Here is a 24,174-nt window from a genome sequence, read left to right as displayed (position 1 = left end):
TGAAAGAGCTGGGTGGAAACACTGGGCTGTATGTTGTTAATGATTTGCTGCATCAAATCTTATCAGTAGGTGGTAATGGACGATAGAAAACACAGCTTATTGTAGTGCTCTTTTTCCTCTGTTTCCAGGCAAGGTGTCTGTTATTTTATGTATTGATTGCTTCTCATCTGTATCTCTCCTGGCCTTAGCTGCTATGTAATAGTGTTGCTCTGTGATGTTAAACAGTTTCACCCCACAGCCAGCCATGTTTCACCCCACAGCCAGCTGTTTTTCACAGAAGGCTCAAGTAATTTCTGTGTATGGTTTGTGAAGTGCACTGGGGTCTTTTGGGATGAAAGGCGTGATATAAATGTAAGATATTATTCATTTGCTTTTTCCAGTACACACAGCACTAGTATCCTTTGCTTTCTTCTCGCATTCCCCAGATTAAATTGTCAAGAGTCTCAGTAATAGTCTGAACTTTTGCTCCAGGCAGACTAATAATCACAGTTCTGTTAGCTCAATCCTTATAAAGACATGGCTATTCTCAAGACGCACAATTGATTCACCTACTGGCTTTCTCTTCCACATCCCTTGTATTTTCTGTGTGCAGCCTTAGCCCTTGGATGTTGCTCAGCTTCCATTTCCCCCTTGCCATGTTGGCTGTCCTTCAGCTCAACGTAAAGCCTGAGTTGGTCCCCTGAAATAACAAGGACCAGACTGAGGATGCTTCATCAGGCTTCTGAGTCCTTTTCTTCCGTCTGCTGAATTAGAAGAGGAAAGGCTTGTCCTGTGTAGGCAAAGCACTGTGGGAAACCAAATAATCAGCTCCTTCTGGCTATCCAAGAAGCAGCTCGTTCTCTTCACAAACAGAAAGGGGCCACATCAAATCATTTCCCTGAGCTGTTCTGCACGGCCCTGTGGGAAACAGAATAATTAGCTTCAGTTAGCTGCCAAGCCAACACCTCCTTTTCTTCCCTCCAAGTCCCCTCCTTTGACCCCACTTTATTATAGCTGCAGCCACTACTGTAGTAAACACAACTGAAAAGGGGATCTGTTCCAAACCACATCCCGAGAGCTGCCTCCTGGTCTTTTACAAGGAATGTCGAGTGCCACTGCTGGCATCTATCCAGTCCAAAAGACACTTCATCCTAAGAAGCCTGGGACGTGCTAGTCACTCAGAGGGCTTAAACGGTGAACACCGGACAAGGGTAGCACCTCTCTTGGTCTTTATTCCTTCTGTCCTAAATACACTGACCTGGTTGTTTTCATAAGAATTCAGTTCCTGCTAGAGTCTCTTCTATTCAGGCCTCAGTTACCTTTCTGCTGTCCGCCCACACAGGTTGCTGTAAGGTGTTAATACATGGGCTAGCAGCACGACAGCTTTTCAGGAGTCTATGATCTATAACAGCCCTTTGCTGGGAAAAGGTGCAGTTGCGATCTTTCCGTGATGTCTGTGCCTTGCCTGACATCTGGTGGTGGGGCGAATACATGGACAGTTGAAAAATTTGGCTAGTTCACTGGTCACAAATCGATCTGTGCATGAATCGTAAATATTACATGATTTTGCAAAAAGACCCTTTCCTCCGTAGATTATTCTCCTACTCTTGTAATGTCCATTATGTTACCAGACATTTGCTTCTTTCTCCCCTAACTTACATAAATATACGTCAGGAGTAACTCTGTTGAAGCCAGTGGAGTTACCCCTGTGTAAAACTGATATAGGTCAGATGAGAATCAGAACCATTTTCTCTGTGCTTTTCTTTTCTCTTCCAAAAGTTCAGTTAGAACTGGTCAAAATATTTGAAAGAAAAGGTTATTTTTGTCAGAATTAGTCTTTTTTTTTTTCAAAATATTTATTTTTATGAAAAACTGTCAACTTTTTTTGCAAAAATGTTTTCCTTTTTTCAATTTTTTTCAAAATGTTACAAAAATATTATTGAAAACATTGTCAGAATGGTTATCTAAATTTTTGATTATTAAAACTAAAGTGGAAGTAAAGTTTTGGTAAATGAAAATAATATCTAACCACTTTGACCTTTTTATTTTTAAGAAATTGTGAAAAAAAATAAAAACAAAAAATGGGTCCATTTCAAACACTTTGAAATGAAAACAACTTCAAAATTGTTGTGCAAATAGGTTGTTTGAGATTTCTTTACCAGCTCCAGTTCAGGTACAATATGGAAAACTGAGACCAGTTTCTTATTCTCTTTATTAGCTCTTCTTCAACTGAGACTTTAAAAAAATAGTATGTGATGAATGACTGGACAGTCTCTACGTAAAAGAATAAATGGACAGAAATCAGACATCAAGAATTACAACGTTCAAAAACCAGTCGGAGAACACTTCAATCTCTTTGGTCACTCAATTACAGACTTAAAAATGGCAATTCTTCAAAAAAAACCCTTCAAAAACAGACTCCAACGAGAGACTGCTGAATTGGAATTAATTTGCAAACTGGACACCATTAACTTAGGCTTGAATAAAGACTGGGAGTGGATGGGTCATTACACAAAGTAAAACTATTTTCCCATGTTTATTCCCCACCCCCATCCCCCACTGTCAACTGCTGGAAATGGCCCACCTTGATTATCACCCCCCACCCCCGGCTCTCTTGCTGGTAATAGCTCCACCTTAAGTAATCACTCTCCTTACAGTGTGTATGGTGACACCCATTGTTTCATGTTCTCTGTGTATATAAATCTCCCCACTGTATTTTCCACTGAATGCATCCGATAAAGTGAGCTGTAGCTCACGAAAGCTTATGCTCACATAAATTGGTTAGTCTCTAAGGTGCCACAAGTCCTCCTTTTCTTTTTGTGAATACAGACTAACACGGCTGCTACTCTGAAACCTGATGATACTTTTGTTATCTTGTTTAATATAGATGAGTCCAAACCAAAATTCCAGATCCAAAGATCCCTTAAACTTTGGGAAAGTTCTGCCTTGGATCAAATCTTGGTGGCTCGAACTCATCTCTGCTCATTACATTTTTTCTGTTTGAGCTGCAAATCTAGCACCTCTTATCCCAGGAGCAAGAAGACAGTATTATTTGTTTACTTACGGTTTATTACTTACGTTTCATTTGGACCTGTGTATGGATAAAAAAAAAATTGTACTGCTGACCAAACTAGGGGGAAAAATGTGCACCAAGTTTTGGTGATTGGGAAGTGCAGATTTTGCCTGCTATCGTAAAGAGGAGAGAGAGAGAAATGGGACCTAACAGCAAACGTTTTGTCTGCTCTGAAGTGTAATTCACAGAGGACAGCCGCATTCCAGAAGGCCACAGGCTGGAACAGTGCTTCCACAATGTTCTTATTCATTCACTAAGGAATAGGGAGGCATAGAAAGGAAGCATGGGACCGTGGTTCCTGAGAAACGTAGCCTAGATCATCAGCTGGTGTCAGTTGGTGTAGCTTCACTGAAGGATCTGGACCTTTATAAATTTATATACACACACACTTAATAATCTGCCCTTGAATAGGTCAAACTTGGTCCCCTAGCAGATATACTTATTCGAAATTGTGGTGTTATTTTGAGTATGAAATGCCCTTGACAAGCTTATAACCTCGGTTTAAGAATTTGGAACACTTCCAGGCTTCATCTTATCAGGATAAGAAGATGTTAGTTTACGCCTTGCTGTCATCCAGGCTTGACTGTTATACTTGACTGCTGATGGGTATCTCTTCCCTTCCTATTTTTTAGTTTTTCTTCAGCTCCTGCAAAATTCTGCAGCTAGATTCAGAAATCAGACTAAACTTGCTTATGTTACTGGTCCTGAGCCTTCGGCTCAGACTGTTACACAGCTGGAGAATTATTTCTCCTATGCTCACAAAATGTACAGTCCGATTTGCACCACGCTGGCAGAGCTGGTAATTGCCATAAACCCCACAGGCTATACTAGTGGATGATATAATTTGAAGTCCTGAAATGTGCAGCTACCAGCAGTTACAGGCACCACATACATAGTAGTGCAGAGCCCTCATTAGTCCATATGCCAGAAGAGGTAGGGGCCTTATTTTTGCTCATCTCCGCAAAGGAAAGAAAAGGGGAAGTAGTGTTGCAAACCTTTTTGCATCTCAGGCTGTATCCAAATGCCAGCTGCCCACTTCCCTTAAATCAGTTGCCAAGTTGTGATGTGACATGAGATAGTTAAATTACCCAGTGAATCTGCTGCTCCTGTTTCCTGTCCGCTAGGTTCTGCATGGGGCACCAGCTACTGTGATAGAGAAGCCACCAGAGGGCACTTTTGCATTTCCTATTAAGGCCCTGCCTTTCAATGTGTGTGATCAGACACTCAGCAATGCTGCTTTCTTGCCAGCATGAGAGAATAATAATTAATACAAAATGGCATTTATATAGCACCTTCCTTCCCTCAGAGGAGCATATAAAAACATCCTTGTGGCAGAGGAATTCAGGTGATCTATTAGAGTTAGCGCTGAATAAGATTAGGGTCGGTGAGTTCAAAATGGCAAAAGGGATTCACCTACATGATTACAAGTGGCAGGAAGATACTGATGAAGAAGAAAACCTGGGGGTAATAGAGATTAGAAAGTAACCATCAGTCAAATGTTTGGCAGCAGCTATAAAAAAAACTCATCAAATAATGTACAATAATTGATGATACATTTCATTTCTATAATGCAATTCATCTGATTACCTCAATATACTTTACAAACATTAGCAATTTAATCCCCACAGCACCTGGTGAGGTAGTTAAGGGATAGCCTATTTGGTAAAATATTCAGGGCAAAATTTTCAAAACTGGGTGCCTGCGGTTAGACAGCTAAAGCCATCTTTATTTAAGCACATAAATAAATGGCTGGATATTCAGAAATGCTGGGCACATGCAGATAAAAGAGTTAATGTAGTAATAGTAACTTCATAACAAAGATTTGTAATTTCTGTCTTTCAGCACAGGCAACATAAAGACTGTCTGTGTCTGTGTTCACAGGCGCTGACTTTCCATTGTGCGGACAGGGAGGGAGGGCCCGACCCTCAGCTCTGCCCCAGGCCTCGCCCCCACTCCACCCCTTCCATCAAGGTCACTCCCTGCCCTGCCTCTTCCCAGCCCGCTCCACCCCCACCCCGCCTCTTCCCACCCTCTTCCGTCCCCTCCCCCGAGTGTGCCGCGTCCTCTTTCCCTTCCCCCCCAGCCTCCTGCATGCTGCAAAACATCTGATTGCGGCGGGGGTAGGCGCGGGGAGGGAGAGGTAAGTGCTGATTGGCAGGGCTCACCGGCAGGCAGGAGGAGCTGGGGGGAGGGGAAAGGTGCTGATAGGGGGCCTGCTGGTGGGTGCTCAGTACCCACCATTTTTTCCCCATGGGTGCTTCAGCCCCGGAGCACCCATGGAGTCGGCACCTATGTCTGTGTTGGTTTCGCCGTGTGCAACAAAGATTTAGGGGGCGTCAAAAGTGCTGGAAAGTTCTCTTATTGAACAAAACTGTCATCTGGTCCAAAAATAAAACTCAACGAGATTGGAAATGAACAAACATAAACTTGGGACACATGACAGTAGAAAACAACAAATGTGAGAGCAAGGATTTGCTTTTCTGGCCTAGCACTGCCACAGACAAAATTATACACCCCGAGAACCTTTTTAGTAGAGAAAAACAGGGAAGTGTCTAGACATCAAATTAACTTCCGTCAGCTTGACCAAATGTCTACAGTTTGATGTCGAGACACTTTCCTGTTGTTTTTCTCTACTAAAGAGGTTCTCGAGCTGTATAATTTTGTCTTTGGCAGTGCTAGGCCAGAAAAGCAAATTCTTGCTCTCACATTTGTAGTTTTCTACTGTCATGTGTCCCAAGTTTATGTTTGTTCATTTCCAATCTCATTGATCATGGAACCACTAGTCTTTCATCATTACAGATCAGACCATTTGTAATTGTTAGTACCTCATGCACTTCTTGGGCTGAATGAAAACCAAAGGATGGATCTGTATATTTTGTACTAAGTATCAAATGCAGTTTTCAGTGTCCAGTTTAATCTGTCCACTTAATATGCCAATACCCAGATCTTGCATCCTGGATACTGAAAAGCTGGGCATTAGCTAATTTACTTGTTTCATCCTCAGATGTAGGCATCTAGTAATGCTCTTGCTTGATTGCCTTGTGCAAGTCTGGTGGATCTAGACAGTCACAGCTCTCTCTCTGTGATTTTTTTCCTCTACTATTATGGAGTTTCCTTGGTCTGTAGGCTCAGATACCTTGACAATTACCATAAACGTTTCCAGTCTCAATCTCTTTAGCCCATTAGAACTTACAGTGCAACTGGAATTGGCATCAGTGTTGGAATTCCTGGATAAAGTTCTCTGGTTATCATAACAGTCCCTTTTGACTTTAAAGTCTATGAATCTATGAAGATCCATGACTAGCAATAATCTTATTTCACAATCTTTCACTTTTGCAAATCTCCTTCCCCATGCATCCTCATGTCTTGCTATGTTAACCTTAATTCTGTTCTAAACGCCTCAGAACCAGGATGAGCTATTTCAGTTTTTCTGTTAATTCTGGGATAGGCTCAGGGTAAAGCCCCATGCACACCTACAGCAAAGCGTCATGCAAGCTTGTGATGCTGTGTATAAGAAAGATGACAATTTGTATCATTGTTGCTACCACTGTTATACAATTGCAACAAACCTTCTACAAAGTGTGTCATTTAAGGTGTCAATAAAAAGTTATGATTTGCTAAGTATGATTATCCTGTTTATATGCATGTATCATCTCTGTATTTGAAGTTATGAATATTGGCTATATACTTGTATCTTAAACTTGTGTTATATTCCTGGATGACACCCTCAGACAGAATTTACACTGGGGCTAGAAAACTACGTGTTGATGGCCTATCAAGGACACTCCACTCTCACAATGGGCCATTGAAAAAACTCATCCCGTCCAGCTAGCTCTTCCTGAGGATGCTTCAGACAGCAACGAACCAATGGCCGCCCCCTGTGATTCAGCAAAATGTGTAAGGGCATGTGATGTGCTCATGTGACCCTGGGCTCCATCTTAGGCCAGTCACTTTCCACATACAGAGGCTGTGGGCTTTGTTCAAGGTGGTAAATTTCCATGCACATAGCAGAGGATATAAAAAGACTTCTGAGACACTGCCATGTTGTTTCTTCCCTGCTCTAATTCTCTGGACTGAATGTACAACTAAAAGGAACATCTTGAACTATGGATTGAGGACCTTTCAGTCTTTTGGAAGTTACCAGAGAGATTTTACAAGCCAGCAGTCTATTCCATCACTGCTACAAACCTGATATAAGGACTTTGCAATCGTTTGTATGTATATAATCTATTAACCATGTAACTCCCTTATTTTATTAATAAATCTTTAGTTCGTTTACTAAGGATTGGCTGACAGTGTGATATTTGGGTAAGATCTGAGATATATATTGATCTGGGGTAAGCATCTGATCCTTTGGGATCAGTAAGAACCTCACATGTGAAATGGGTTTTCAGTAACCTCTCACTATATTAGACTTGGTTGTCTGGATGGGAGCCAAAGACTGGAATCCTTAAAGGGGACTGTGTTTGGCTTTTGGTTAACCAGTGTGGAACTGCAGCTCTTTTGTTACTGGCTTGGGGAATCTAATTATAGAGTAAACCCCCAGTTTTGAGGATTGTCTGCCCTGTTTCTTGCAGTCTGCCCTGAGTGTGGCCTTCTCAGTGTGGCCCATCACAGGCACCCTGTCACATAAGCCAACTAATGATCAAATAGTAAAAATGGAAAAGCCAACAGTAAGAGAAACGTCACTGCTGGGGGGACAGCAGTGAGTGTCAGAGCGGCTCAACCAGGAATGAAGGGCATGAGGAGGAATGTAAGGTGTGTTAGGTATAAGGAAGTAAAGTGTATTGAGGAACCAGTGATGGAGGGAGAAGTAGTGAGCAAGGAGTAGTTGTGAGAAGGAGACAATGAGTGGGCAATGGGTGGGTGGATGTAGGACGGCCAGGATGACTGAGGGTGTAGAGGCAGACTGGAGAGGAAAGACTGAGGGTAATGGAGACAAGGAGGGAGAGCCTGAAAGGGGGTTAGAAGAAAATGAGGGAGAATTTGTGGATGGGGGGAAGAGAGAGCCAGACGTTGATGGAGGTGGGAAAGTTGATGGAAAGACGGGATGAAATACTACTGGAAAGGAAGGAGAGAGCAATATATGAAAGAATATGGAGGAAGGGTGATGAACTGGGGTAGAGAAAGATGAATTAGCCCAAAAGAGAAACCCTGTAAAGATAAATTAAAAACAGATATCACAGAGATGTGGATGAATTAAAAAAAGAATGAAAGAATAGAAAGGGGAAAAAAGGAATAATAAAAGTTAGGGAAATAATACTAAATATAGTCATTTTAATGTAATAAAGTTTAATGCCAGAATGTTACAATACACATAAATTAAAGAATATTTTCTGAGTGGCCCATAAAGTTGCACATTAATTCTTTTCAGCTTTGATGTCTTACATTACATAATGCATAATGGGGCGGGAGCAGGGGTGCACACATGTGCATGTCCTGTACAAACAGTTATGGTAAATTTAAGGGAATGATTGTACAATATTTGGAGCCACTAAAAACACACAACACAAACCACTACCACCTACCAATCCAACCCTCAGAGGAGGAGGCTTATTTGGGAGGGCTGGGTAAAGTTAGTGATGATAGAGAGAGGTGGAGGACAGGATGCCAGATTTAGGTGGGCTGAAGTGCCCATGAATGGGGGCCCAGCTGGGACAAGGTGTTTGTTTTGGAATTAGAAATAACAGTTTTGATCTAAGAAGGATATTACAGCCATTCGAAAATCTCAAGAGGGTGAGAACTATCAACCATAGAACTTATTTTAAAAGTTGTAGCCAAGATTTTAAATATAGCAGTCTAACTATAGGCTCCTAAATCTCTATTTAGGCACATAAATAAGTAGTCAGATTTTCAGAAATCCTGAGCACCTATGAGTTCAGTCTTCTGAGTAACTGATTCAAGGCCTTATTCTCTGTAGTGTTCAGGATTATCAGGCCAAAAGTATATTTCTCATAAAGACACAGAATTGATACTCACAAAAGTTCTAAATTCCAAGTCCGGTGTACCCTACTAGTTTGAGTCTGGTTAAACTCTGGTATTTCTCTATTCTAATCTCAGTTCTGAGACCGATGTCCTCTGTGCAAGACATGGCCTAGTTTCTTGTGCAGGTCACTTAATTTCTCTGTTTTGTTTCCCCATCTGTGAAATGGAGATAAGAGTTAATTACCCGCCTCACAGGGGGTTAATTACCTAATATTTATAAAGTGCTTACATGTTGAAAGCCCTATATGGATGTTTTTTCTTTATAAACAATGTTCAGGTACCTAGAGAACAGAAGAGGAGCTTTTCATATAATTAAAATTAAATGAACAAATTGCTATAGAATTGCCATGCATTAGATCAGTATTATATCCATTTGTTATTATTATGTATATTATAGTGTGATCTCACCTACTGATTTAAATCTGGATTGTGCTCAGCACTGTACAAACTCGGAGCACTAATGATCTAATTTGTCATTGCTAAATTCTGTATTATTTCTACAGCACCCAAAGTATGCATCACAAAATAAATAAGCTGTGACTGCAAATGACATTTGGCTGTCTGTCAAAGCCAAATTAAAGTATGGAATGAAGGCCACGTTCCAGGTTGTGTTGTGCCTGCTTTGCATAGGTCCAGCCAGAAGGAAAAAAAAACTGCCATAAGCCAGGTGTACTTGACAAAAGAAGGATTTCCTCTGACTAGGGGCATCCTATATGGTATCCTCCATATTGGCCCACAATTTAAGGGAAAAGAGGTATGGCTAAGGAGTTCCGGCTTCTTGGTGAGCCCTGGCTGTTGAAATGACTCTGGGGCACCATTGCCAGACAGATAAAGTAAAGAAGCCCTCAGCCTGCTCTGCGTTATGCCAGGAACTAGACTAGCACCAAAATGGCCCCAGAATGAGAACTGAACTCAAGGTGGGCTTACTGCTACCTTTGCTCTCCATATGCCTGACCTGTGCTGTGCTGAGCACAGCTTGGACTTAATCCAGGATCTGGCCCTGAATCTGTAGGTGTAAAATTGAACCTTAACTGAAGTATAGCTCTCCCTAGCACCACCGGGAGCGGTTTCCAAAAGGGAAAAGAAAGGCAAAAATGAAGAAATGAAATACAGTAGAAGCTCAATCAAGTGCTCTTCACAGGAGCTCACCCCTCAGAATTTGTAGTGACCTTACTCGTGACAGTGTAGTTTTTCCTACGTTTTTCAACAAGCAAAATGAAAAAAGAGTAAATCCATCATGTGGCATCATATTGACACGAACATGGGTCATCAGCAGGTTTAGAACCTTTAGATCCACAGCACGTATCTCTTCCGCTTGAGCTGACAGCGTAAAGGACAGTAATAATAGGTTGTCATCCTCTATGTGGGCCATCCAGTAGAGGCAGACAAGGCACTCATTTTGAGAGTGGGTTTCACAGCACATTCCAGGCATATGGAATGCAAAGGTAGCATTAATTCCAGGTTCTGAGAGGAATACTCTAGTGGTTACAGACCCTTCTGTCTCTGGCTCATCCAGCCTGCCCATATCCCAGTCCCACCTGTTGGCTTCTTGGCTCAGTCCCAGTCTCCCCATCCCCATTCCGTTCATCTCCTTGTCCCAGTCTACACACACACAGACCCCCGCACCCTATGGACTCCTTGTTCCAATCCCAGTCTTCCCCTAAGCTCTTCATCTCAGTCCCAAAATCCCCAACACCAACTCATCCTAGTCCCAGTCCCAGCCCTAGGGTGAGGTGGGGAGGCTGAGCACCCCAGCTCTCCGGAGGAAGGCGGAGAGCCAGACGGGAAAGAAACTGGGTGCTCAGCCATCAGCAGTTTGCCCGGAGGTTCTTGTCAATTTCACTTTCTGCAGCAGGGACAACTGACTAGAGCCTCTGAGCCAGGCAGCTGGAGAGCTGGAAAATTCCTTTTCAGTTCTTTCTAAACAGAATTTTTCTAGAAATCCCTTCCCATGAAAAATGTGGTATTTTCAACTCAATTCATGATGACAGTTTTTTTCAAAAAAACCACCTTTTTTTGGCAGGAAGGGATTGCTCATCTTCCAGCCAGCTCTACTGTCAGACTCTTTACTGAGCATCTGCAAACTGAGATTTTTCAGAAACGTATAACTTGGCCAAATGTGGGTGGATTGTCATTGGGGTGGCAAAAGACACAGCCCTCACAACAGGGTAACACCCCTTTGCCAAATTGCAAGTCCTGCTCCAAAGCATAGACGCTCTAGAGCTTCTCATTAAAAAGCTTGTCAGACATTTTTTACTTAGGAAAAACAACATATTTTCTGCTAACTTGATTCTAAGAAATGGCAGATACATTTCTGCCTAAATTCAGGCTAAGATAGACACATGTCCTGGAAAATTTCAGCCCAAATGGTTTAAGTTTAGCAAAGTTATAAACATCTGAAACTAGGATTTTATAATAAAACGTGTCAGGCAACCTTAACTATAGGCATCACTACCCTGTGCTACCTATAGTAAGTGAGATCCATTTAAATTTGACATGGGAGGAGAGAATATTTTGATAACTGCTTGGATTTAACAGAAGCTGAATAAGCAAGATAGCAACCTACACTAATTTACATGTTAATTTAAATAAACCTATGTCATTAGAGAGATTCACATGTACATTTAAAAAGCCAGAAGCATAACTTCCATCCATTCCCAGGCACTGCGAATAATAATAATTATAATAGCTCTTATATAGTTGAGGAAGACTTTTACAGAATCATAGAAGATTAGGATTGGAAGAGACCTCAGGAGGTCATCTAGTCCAATCCCCTGCTCAAAGCAGGACCAACACCAACTAAATCATCCCAGCCAGGGCTTTGTCAAGTCGGGCCTTAAAAACCTCAAAGGATGGAGATTCCACCACCTCCCTAGAAACCCATTCCAGTGCTTCACCGCCCTCCTACTGAAATGAGAGACTAGATTGCATAACATGGTTAAATGCTGGAAATTTCCTTAGTGCTAACTCTGAAGACATTGTGGGCCAAATCCTCAGCTCTTGTAGAATCTGAGAATATCACTCTGGTGCAACTAAGGGTCTGGCCCTGCAAATATCAGACATACCTGGCTGACATTACAGACCTGTTTGGGCTCAGCACTAACAGGGGCATCATATAAAGTTAAAAGGTAGCATGTATAAAACTGTAATTTGATACATCCTAATGTATGGAACAGAGACTTGGCCAGTCACAAGAAAATAAATCTGTATGTTCACCACCATGGAAATGAAGATGTTGACAAGGTCAAGTGGTTGGACACGCTGTGACAGGAAACAAAATGAGGTTGTGAGAGGACTATTGTTGGTTGCCCCAACTGAAGACAAGTTGAGAGAGGCTAGGCTATTTTGGAATGGACATGTCTGGTGGAGACCTGAGACATATATTGATAGGATGGCCTTTGTAATCATTGTGGATGGAAGACGAGCAAGGGGGAGGCCAAAGATTCTGTACATGGACTGGATATCAGTGGACCTTAGAGAGACCTATTTGCAAAACAGCCTGGCATACAATCATGAGTTTTGGAAGAAGGCTCTAAAAGTCACTGATCCCAATTAGGGAAGTGACGAGAAAAAAGAAGAAGAGTCATTGCTATCAGCTCCACAAAGGTAGATCCCTTTATCCACTCCTTTATCTTCTCTTAGACCCACCAACATAGATCCAGTTGCAGGACTGATGACTTCATTTTCAAAGACAAGTCCTAATTTACTTGTGCTGAGTAGTGCCCCATGCCTTTCTGGCTGCTGGATGGGAAAAGTTGGGTATTGTTTTATTTTAATCCACACAGAAAAATATCTGAACTGAATTGGAGAGAACAAAAATAATAAATGTGATTACCAGGTACCCTGAGAGGCTGCTGATTAGGTGACTAGCATGGTAACATCAGTGAAGCTAAACAAAATCAGAATCTGCCTAGTCCTGGGAGATTTAAAACGTGATGAAAGGGAAGCTTTACCTGTCGTGTAGAGCAGAAAATGTTACACTGTAGTGACAATGCTGTATTGTTTTTTAGACTGGCTACACATCAGTGGCTTTGGCAAATACGGCTGAAGGAGGAATGCTGGAAGCTGTGTACTGTACATTACATTTTGTCCAGCATAATGTTGATTCACGTGATCTCTCTTTAATAGCTCATCTGCAGTGTAAGAATCCCAGAAATGTCTGAGAGTTTGGAAATTCTAGAGGTGACATTTGGATATGTGTTTAGAAATACATGGCAGAAGCATGATCAGAGTCTCGCATTGCAGCTAGAAGCAACAACCTTGAAACTGCAAGAAATTACAAAGTCTGGCTGAATGAAGTAGGCTTCACTAGGCATCTACTGACTAAGCAGAAAATGTTTCATGCCAAATCCTGGAAAGGTAAGGGCCATTCACAAGATGCCAGAGCCCCAAAATAAAGTGGCACTCATGAGAAATGGATAGGATCCAGTACTGGGCACAGTCCATTCCCAAACTCTGTGAAGTGTTCCATTGAGAAAATAAGGTTGAATGGCACTGAGAACAAAAGCAACAGAATGGTTTCTATGAGCCAAAAAACTGGGTTTCAGATGTTCCTGTCATCCAGCCCAGCAGTGAAGCAGTGCCAGTAAATCTGTTCACTGAGGCAAGCTTTGAGGATTAAGGAGCAGTGATTTTGCAAGATTGAAGCCAGTCTGAGTTTAAAAATAATGGTGCCAGTAACTGTACATAAGAGCTGTTCAGGTGCAGACTGGCACAGTAGAGCTGCAACATGAAACTGTGGGTTGCAGGTGCATTTAAAATCGGTGGGCCTGGTTCACCACTGGCTCAGCCCTTATTATTTAGTGTTAATTATTTCTGTTTTATTATTATTCATTATTTGTGTTGCACTTGCTCTTAGAGGCCCTGTAGAGAATATAGGCTGACATTACACCTGGGTTTGCATTTGAATGTAGGCATGAGTGATAGGCCCAAAGAGTGTGACTAGACCGTATGAACTCATGAGACAGAAAGATGTTTGTGTTAAACTTGTTGTGACCTTTGAAATACCAGCATTATCTTATTTAAGGTTTGGGATGAGGTAATAGAAACAAAGAAAAACATAGTTAATTGGACACCAAGTGCCCAGTAGTTAGGGAGACTTATGGCAAAATGAGATAAGAAGAAAACTTTGAAGAAAGATGCCTAGTCATTAATCTTGTCTTGACTAGAGCAGAGGACAGTGTCCAGCCCTAAACTGCTAAGGTCTGATAACCACCAATGACATCACTTTTTTAGGATAGTGTATAAGAAACAAGGTTCTTTAGAATTTTCTTTGTCAGAGCTTTTCATATGGAATCACACCATGATTGGAAGGTATCTCCTGGGCCTGATCCTGTTGTAAGTATTTGGACAATGCATGTAACTGTATTGTTAAGGTATGGAATATAAGTGCTTGTATTTGTATTTTGGATGTAATCAGCACCATGTGACCTTTGGACTAATAAAGGAATGCTTGTGTGGAAGCTGAGTCATGGTTAGACCTTAGGAAAATTATTTGCAACAGGCCCTAACTAAGATCAAGGCCCCACTGTGCTAGATATTGTACAAACACATGAGAGATGATCCTGGCCTTGAAAAGCTTACAGTCTAAAAAGGTAAGACAAACAAGGGATGGAAGGAGAAACAGACACAGAGAGGTGAAGTAACTTGCCTAAGGTCACAGAGGAGGTTAGTGGCAAAGCCAGGAATATAGTCACGTCTCTTAAGTCGCAGTCTAGTGCCCCCTCCACTACTAGACCATGATGCCTATACACCTGTCCAAAGCAGTTGTGAAAAGCTATTAAATTGGATCAGCAAATTACACTCCCTTTGCGTGGGTATAAATGACTATGTAAGAGATAAAAGCAGGAGAGGAAGCACAGAAAGAAGTCAGTAGTCTATATAAAGGGGGCATTTTTATTTTAAATCCCACAAACAGTAAATTAATGTGACTTAGAAAAAGTCAGATAAAATAAAGATCTCTCTGCAGAAAGTCATCCCAGCAAAAGTACCAGGCCCCAGATCCTCAATAATATCCAAGCCCTTGATGCTCATTGATCTCAATGGGACTTAGGAGCCTGAATATCTTTGGGTATGTCTACACTACGAAATTAGGTTGAATTTATAGAAGTCGGTTTTTTAGAAATTGGTTTTATATATTCGAGTGTGTGTGTCCCCACAGAAAATGCTCTAAGTGCATTAAGTGCATTAACTAGGCGGAGTGCTTCCACAGTACCGAGGCTAGAGTCGATTTCCGGAGTGTTGCACTGTGGGTAGCTATTCCGCAGTTCCCGCAGTCTCTGCTGCCCATTGGAATTCTGGGTTGAGATCCCAGTGCCTGATGGGGATAAAACATTGTCGCGGGTGGTTCTGGGTACATATCGTCAGGCCCCCGTTCCCTCCCTCCCTCCGTGAAAGCAAGGGCAGACAATCGTTTCGCGCCTTTTTTTCTTGAATTACCTGTGCAGACGCCATACCACGGCAAGCATGGAGCCCGCTCAGGTAACCATCACCGTATGTCTCCTGGGTGCTGGCAGACGTGGTACTGCATTGCTACACAGCAGCATCAACTCATTGCCTTGTGGCAGCAGACGGTACAGTACGACTGGTAGCCGTCATTGTCATGTCCGAGGTGCTCCTGGCCACGTCGGCCAGGAGCGCCTGGGCAGACATGGCCGCAGGGACTAAATTTGGAGTGACTTGACCAGGTCATTCTCTTTAGTCCTGCAGTCAGGCCTATTGAACCATCTTATGGTGAGCAGGCAGGCGATACAGACTGCTAGCAGTCCTACTGTACCATCTTCTGCCAGGCAGGCAAGAGATGAGGATGGCTAGCAGTCCTACTGCACCATCTTCTGCCGAGCAGCCATGAGATGTGGATGGCTTGCAGTCCTTCTGCACAGTCTGCTGCCAGCCAAAGATGTAAAAGATAGATGGAGTGGATCAAAACAAGAAATAGACCAGATTTGTTTTGTACTCATTTGCTTCCCCCCCCTCCCCCGTCTAGGGGACTCATTCCTCTAGGTCACACTGCAGTCACTCACAGAGAAGGTGCAGCGAGGTAAATCTAGCCATGTATCAATCAGAGGCCAGACCAACCTGCTTGTTCCAATAAGAACAATTACTTAGGTGCACCATTTCTTATTGGAACCCTCCGTGAAGTCCTGCCTGAAATACTCATTGATGTAAAGCCACCCCCTTTGTTGATTTTAATTCCCTGTAAGCCAACCCTGTAAGCCATGTCGTCAGTCGCCCCTCCCTCCATCAGAGCAACGGCAGACAATCGTTCCGCGCCTTTTTTCTGTGCTGACACCATACCAAGGCAAGCATGGAAGCCGCTCAGCTCACTTTGGCAATTAGGAGCACATTAAACACCACACGCATTATCCAGCAGTATATGCAGCACCAGAACCTGGCAAAGCGATACCGGGCGAGGAGGCGACGTCAGCGCGGTCACGTGAGTGATCATGACATGGACACAGATTTCTCTGAAAGCATGGGCCCTGCCAATGCATGCATCATGGTGCTAATGGGGCAGGTTCATGCTGTGGAACACCGATTCTGGGCTCGGGAAACAAGCACAGACTGGTGGGACCGCATAGTGTTGCAGGTGTGGGACGATTCCCAGTGGCTCTGAAACTTTCGCATGCGTAAGGGCACTTTCATGGAACTTTGTGACTTGCTTTCCCCTGCCCTGAAGCGCATGAATACCAAGATGAGAGCAACCCTCACAGTTGAGAAGCGAGTGGCAATAGCCCTGTGGAAGCTTGCAGCGCCAGACAGCTACCGGTCAGTTGGGAATCAATTTGGAGTGGGCAAATCTACTGTGGGGGCTGCTGTGATGCAAGTAGCCCACGCAATCAAAGATCTGCTGATATCAAGGGTAGTGACCCTGGGAAATGTGCAGGTCATAGTGGATGGCTTTGCTGCAATGGGATTCCCTAACTGTGGTGGGGCTATAGACGGAACCCATATCCCTATCTTGGCACCGGAGCACCAAGCCTGTGAGTACATAAACCGCAAAGGGTACTTTTCAATAGTGCTGCAAGCTCTGGTGGATCACAAGGGACATTTCACCAACATCAACATGGGATGGCCGGGAAAGGTACATGATGCTCGCATCTTCAGGAACTGTGGTCTGTTTCAAAAGCTGCAGGAAGGGACTTTATTCCCAGACCAGAAAATAACTGTTGGGGATGTTGAAATGCCTATATGTATCCTTGGGGACCCAGCCTACCCCTTAATGCCATGGCTCATGAAGCCGTACACAGGCAGCCTGGACAGTACTCAGGAGCTGTTCAACTACAGGCTGAGCAAGTGCAGAAATGTTGTAGAATGTGCATTTGGACATTTAAAGGTGCGCTGGCGCAGTTTACTGACTTGCTTAGACCTCAGCGAAACCAACATTCTCACTGTTATTACTGCTTGCTGTGTGCTCCACAATATCTGTGAGAGTAAGGGGGAGACGTTTATGGCGGGGTGGGAGGTTGAGGCAAATCTCCTGGCTGCTGGTTATGTGCAGCCAGACACCAGGGCGGTTAGAAGAGCACAGGAGGGTGCGGTACGCATCAGAGAAGCTTTGAAAGCCAGTTTCATGACTGGCCAGGCTACGATGTGAAAGTTCTGTTTGTTTCTCCTTGATGAAACCCCCCGCCCCTTGGTTCACTCTGCTTCCCTGTAAGCTAACCACCCTCCCCTCCTCCCTTCGATCACCGCTTGCAGAGGCAATAAAGTCATTGTTGCTTCACATTCATGCATTCTTTATTCATTCATCACACAAATAGGGGGATGACTACCAAGGTAGCCCAGGAGGGGTGGTGGAGGAGGGAAGGAAAATGCCACACAGCACTTTAAAAATTTACAACTTTAAAATTTATTGAATGCCAGCCTTCTGTTTTTTGGGCAATCCTCTGTGGTGGGGTGGCTGGTTGGCCGGAGGCCCCCCCACCGCGTTCTTGGGCGTCTGGGTGTGGAGGCTATTGGAGGAGGAGGGCGGTTGGTTACAAAGGGGCTGTAGTGGCAGTCTGTGCTCCAGTTGCCTTTGCTGCAGCTCAACCATACACTGGAGCATACTGGTTTGATCCTCCAGCAGCCTCAGCATTGAATCCTTCCTCCTCTCATCACGCTGCCACCACATTTGAGCTTCAGCCCTGTCTTCAGCCCACCACTTACTCTCTTCAGCCCGCCACCTCTCCTCCCGGTCATTTTGTGCTTTCCTGCACTCTGACATTATTTGCCTCCACGCATTCGTCTGTGCTCTGTCAGTATGGGAGGACAGCATGAGCTCAGAGAACATTTCATCACAAGTGCGTTTTTTTTTTCTTTCTAATCTTCACTAGCCTCTGGGAAGGAGAAGATCCTGTGATCATTGAAACACATGGAGCTTTTGGAGAAAAAAAAAGGGACAGCGGTATTTAAAAAGACACATTTTATAAAACAGTGGCTACACTCTTTCAGGGTAAACCTTGCTGTTAACATTACATACATAGGACATGTGCTTTCGTTACAAGGTCGCATTTTGCCTCCCCTCACCGCATGGCTACCCCCTCAACCCTCCCCCGTCCCCGTGGCTAACAGCGGGGAACATTTCTGTTCAGCCACAGGCAAACAGCCCAGCAGGAATGGGCACCTCTGAGTGTCCCCTGAAGAAAAGCACTCTATTTCAACCAGGTGACCATGAATGATATCTCACTCTCCTGAGGATAAGACAGAGAGATAAAGAACAGACATTGTTTGAACTCCAGCAAACATACACTGCAGTGCTTTGTTGTACAATGATTCCCGAGTACGTGTTACTGGCCTGGAGTGGTAAAGTGTCCTACCATGGTGGATGGAGTAAGGCTGCCCTCCCCAGAAACCTTTTGCAAAGGCTTTGGGAGTACATCCAGGAGAGCCGCGAATGCCAGGGCAAATTAATCCTTTCACATGCTTGCTTTTAAACCATGTATAGTATTTTAAAAGGTACACTCACCGGAGGTCCCTTCTCCGCCTGCCGGGTCCAGGAGGCAGCCTTGGGTGGGTTCAGGGGGTACTGGCTCCAGGTCCAGGGTGAGAAACAGTTCCTGGCTGTCGGGAAAACCGGTTTCTCCGCTTGCTTGCTGTGAGCTCTCTACAACCTCATCATCATCATCATCTTCGTCCCCAAAACCTGCTTCCGTGTTGCCTCCATCTCCATTGAAGGAGTCAAACAACACAGCTGGGGTAGTGGTGGCTGAACCCCCTAAAATGGCATGCAGCTCATCATAGAAGCGGCATGTTTGGGGCTCTGACCCGGAGCGGCCGTTCGCCTCTCTGGTTTTCTGGTAGGCTTGCCTCAGCTCCTTAAGTTTCACGCGGCACTGCTTCGGGTCCCTGTTATGGCCTCTGTCCTTCATGCCCTGGGAGATTTTGACAAAGGTTTTGGCATTTCGAAAACTGGAACGGAGTTCTGATAGTACGGATTCCTCTCCCCATACAGCGATCAGATCCCTTACCTCCCGTTCAGTCCATGCTGGATCTCTTTTGCGATTCTGGGACTCCATCATGGTCACCTCTGCTGATGAGCTCTGCATGGTCACCTCTGCTGATGAGCTCTGCATGGTCACCTGCAGCTTGCCACGCAGGCCAAACAGGAAATGAGATTCAAAAGTTTGCGGTTCTTTTCCTGTTTACCTGGCCAGTGCATCTGAGTTGAGAGTGCTGTCCAGAACGGTCACAGTGGAGCACTCTGGGATAGCTCCTGGAGGCCAATACCATCGAATTGTGTCCACAGTACCCCAAATTCAACCCAGCAAGGCCGATTTAAGCGCTAATCCACTTGTCAGGGGTGGAGGAAGGAAATTGATTTTAAGAGCCCTTTAAGTCGAAAAAAAGAGGTTCATCGTGTGGACGGGTGCAGGTTTACATCGATTTAACGCTGCTAAATTCGACCTAAAGTCCTAGCGTAGACCAGGGTTTTGAGGATCTGGGCCTATGCCTAGATTCTGCTATGAGATTCCCACAGCCGCAGGAGGTGCACAGAGCTCATTGCAGGATTAGGCCATAGAATGTGCCTGTCTGAGTGCTGTGTTGAGCCTGATTTGTTTAGGTGCTGGAGACTAATTTTAAAGGCCGTTGGTTTCAGCCCCTCTTTTCTCTCAGCTGGCTTTTGTTGTTATATTTTTGTTTCATAGTTTCCCCCTGGTTTGGATGTTAACCACTAAAACCAATTTGACACCTTAGCCTTCCGCAGTCATCAACACCAACCATTCATAAGCACACAGAACAACAGAAGCACTAATATAATTACCTGGTATGATAGACCAGACCAAATCAAACAAAAACAGCTAATTAGTATTTTGCAGTGTTGTTGTAGCTGTGTTGATGCCAGGATATAAGAGAGACAAGGTGAGTGAGGTAATAACTTTTTAGTTTCTCACAGAAGTTGGTGCAATAAAAGACATTACTTCACCCACCTTGTCTAGTTAGTATTTGACTGTTCCCCATTCATTTCACTAGGAAGCTGTAGTTCTGTATTCTTAGCACAGAGGGTGCTGTGTAAGGGTATAAATAGCAGCACTCACCAGTTCCTTTATGTGATCTAAAATGGCATCCATCAGCAAGTACAGCTCTTCTCTTGGATCCAGAGAAAATCTTGAATTCTGAAAAACACTCCTCTGAGGTCAGAATGTCTTTTTGTAATATAAGAGCCAGAGGAAGGAAGAAACTTTCTTTGCAGTTGGTTTCTCCTTATCTTGCCTCTTGGGGATTCATATATGGTTACAGTGAGAACAGCTCTTCTCCTTTGGCTTTTTCATCTCACTGGTGGATTGTTCCATTGCAAAGACTGATTACACCCACTAGAGAGTAAATGTAAAACAAACGGTAATGTGAACACCTTCTGTGAGAACTAGGGGAAATAATGTACTGCTGAGAAAGTGAAGTAAGAAAAAAATATCACCCATAACATGCCATCTGGAAAAGAATGCAAATAAAGAGTGATTCCATAGGAACTCTGTAGGAGGTAGAAACAGATGGAGTTTTTCATTCAAAAGGTGTTTTTTGTTTTGTTTTGAGTCTTTTGGGGTTTTGGTTTGGTTTGTTTGTTTGTTCAAATTAAATATGGCTTTTTTATCAAAATGAAAATTTCAGAGGAAACTGTCTAATTTTGCCAAAAAGGATTTGTGGGGAGAAGAAGGTTGTCAAAAAAAAACAAACCCACAATATTTTGGCCAAAAACTGAAAAATGTTTAAGTCTTAATTGCTGAAAACAAAATATTTTTCAGTTTCCAGACAAATTTTTTCAGTTTGCTGAACGTGTTCTGGTTTTTGCCATAAACTGGAAAACAGTTGAAGAAAAATGTTGACAAAAATGAAAAATTTTGGTTTAGTTTGAATTTTTTTTTTTGTAGGAACAAAACATTTCCCAGCCAGCTCTGGTAAGAATGCAAAATGCCAGATAAACCATGGGCTATGATAGGGAAGATTTCTGCCTAAAGACCAGCTCCTGTGTGGACTGCTGCTCAGAAATTTGGGCATAGGTAGCTGGGCACTATTTGGCAGTGATGTACTACCAATATCTTAATATTTTAACAAAAACTTCCTTCTTAGCATTGTTCCGGGGTATGTATGCTTGCAGACAAGTGGCAAGAGGGACTGGAGAATCGATTAATTTGAACAATAATGTTGTCTCATAAGAAGAAATTGGGAAGACTGGAATGCCACTGTTCTATTCAGTGCATTTGCTATATATGTATACATTGCCCCTACGATGTTGCCAGCTCTCATGATTTTATTGTGAATCTTGCTCTATTTGGTGTTTTTCTTAATGTCCCAGCCCCTGGATTCCTGTGATTATGTGAGACTCTCAGGTGCATTTTAAAAAATGTGTAACCTAAAGGCTCAAAAACCGAAAGGCAAATAAAAAGAAGCTAAGCTTTATTATTTTATTTAAAAGCTCATGCTTGTTAACACAGTCTCATGGTTTTGGGGAGCCTGGCTCATGGATTTTGAACACTGAAGGTTGGCAATCCTGAAACTACACTGAGTACTTTGCTCAAGCTGTATCATCTGAGTGAGATAGGGTGGAGAGGGAGGAAGACCCTTACAGACAGATATGAGGAGATCTTTCTCCAGGAAATTGTTCTAAAGTACCGATCATCTGATGCAATCTGGTTTATTCGATAAGTACGAATTTTTCTCTTCAGCAGTATTTTATGAGCCTTGGGATCGGATCAGCTTTAGATGGGTTTTGTGGGTTCAGTTGCACCCACAGAAAGCATGAAAACAAGAGTGCAACCCCCCCCCCCATGAGGGGGGGAAGGATTGGGGAACTGCATTCACTCCTTTGCACAAGAAACCATGCATAGCTCAGGTCCTGCACCATGTTGGTGCTGCTCCTAGCCATGTCACTGTGTGATGATGTCAGAGTCATGCACCTCTGTGAAGGCCTGAAGAACAAAATGTACAAGAGGGAGCAGTGGGGTGCTGGAGGGAGATGTTTGATGCCTCCATGTGTCCCAGTCTCCAGGCAGTAAGGACGTGGGGATGGATGCCTAGCTGGGCTGACTCCCCCACCACGTCCCAGGTGGTGTCTCTCTCGCCACTGTGAGCACACCCATTGAATCGGGAGGCTGTACCCTTACCACTGTCCAGGCTGTCTGTGGGAAGGATGATCTATCAGTACTTGCGGGGGGGTGATAGGGAGGAAGAGCTAAATGCTAGAAGAGACAGTGAAATCACCCCAATCCTCTATGTAGAATTTTAACAAGGGTTTTCAGGAACTCCTCAAGGTACTCCAGTACGCTGCTGCTTATTGGTTTACTAAGGCAGTAACCTGGCTGATAGTCCCAATTATTGTTATGCTTCTTGCAGGCCAGTGTCTACTACACTTTTAGGGCCAGGTTATGGAAGACTCTCTCATTGATGTGCAGTGTGGATTTGATTTAAATCATGATTTAAATCACTAGTCAGGAAGAATCAATTTAATCATGATTTTCTACATAAAAGTACATTCATGTTGGTTGTTATAACCTGAATACATATTCTTCACAACACAGAGATAGATGTAGGTTTCATTTTTAGAAGGTACTGTACACACTATACATTTTTAAAGTGATTTATTTTGAAAACTTTTCAGATTAGTTTTACAGCTATATCAGAAAATGAATGATTATTTGGTTATTTCATTTACCAAAGGTAATTGAAGCAGATATTTATGAAGTCATTGGGAGGTGAACTACCTCCAATTTAACAAGTTAATCATTAATATTTGAAGGATTTTCTTGCCATGCTGTATTAGGAGGAGAACATCACCAGACAGACATTTAAATTGTTTTATTTAACTAAAACAACAACGTTAAGTATTCTGGATTTTTTTCTTCAACAGCAAATGTATAATATTTTAACAAAACAGCATATGTCCCTCACTTCTCACGTTTATGTCCAGACTTCTTCTCCTTGTCCAGATCTATTCTGCCCCCAACAATCTTCTATTCATTGAACTTTTTGAAACTTTGCACTTTTAGAGAGAGGTAAGGGATTGACTCTGTGTACACAAATTTGCAGAGAGACAATAGGGTTGAGGTCTGTTATTTCTCACCTCTATATATTTATTTATTTTAAAACTTTTTTGCTGTTAACAAGCATGTTATCTCTGGAGACACAAATTCACAGTTTGAGAACTGCAAAACTAAGCATCCCTGATGGTATCTTCTAGACTGAGCACTGAGTCCCATTGGGTAGATAGAAAGATTAACCTAAATAATCTATACATAAGTCCTTGGAACCCCATAAGATTGGGTTCCTAATCCATGAACTATTGGAACTCATTTACAAAACTTTTCTTAAACATTACATGAATATATTGTCTCATACTATAGAATTAGAATTTATAATCTCTATTCCATGATGAGATATCTTTGAGCTATAATGTATCTTAATTAAAACTATCTTTAGATAGGTTTTTTCCTCAAAAAGCATTTTATCAAAAAAATCTGATTTAAATAAAAAAAATCATTGATTTTTATCCACCCTGGTGATGCGTGTAATGGTAGTGAACAAGAAGCTGCCTCCCATTGCAGGATCCATGCCAGGACCACGCAGGGGCTGTATTTTTGGGGCATCCTCCAGGGCACACGTACATGGAGGGACAAGGCAATGAACTTCTCCTCTGCACCATCATATGAAGTGGGCTGTGCCAT

General features: G+C 43.0%; 1 long non-coding RNA gene across 1 annotated transcript in view; it reads left to right on the top strand.

Annotated features, from left to right (window-relative positions):
• Positions 1 to 14,297: 14,297 nt before the first annotated feature.
• Positions 14,298 to 24,174, top strand: part of LOC125632159 (uncharacterized) — a 70,662-nt gene continuing 60,785 nt past the window's right edge. Inside the window, exon 1 of the long non-coding RNA XR_012667023.1 lies at positions 14,298 to 14,374. This is a non-coding gene — a long non-coding RNA (uncharacterized LOC125632159). The remainder of the gene's footprint in view (positions 14,375 to 24,174) is intronic.

The sequence above is a fragment of the Caretta caretta genome, chromosome 2, assembly GCF_965140235.1.
Source record: "Caretta caretta isolate rCarCar2 chromosome 2, rCarCar1.hap1, whole genome shotgun sequence".
NCBI lineage: Eukaryota > Metazoa > Chordata > Testudines > Cheloniidae > Caretta > Caretta caretta.
Note: the sequence above shows the minus strand (reverse complement) of the source record. Positions and strands in the feature narration are given on the sequence as shown.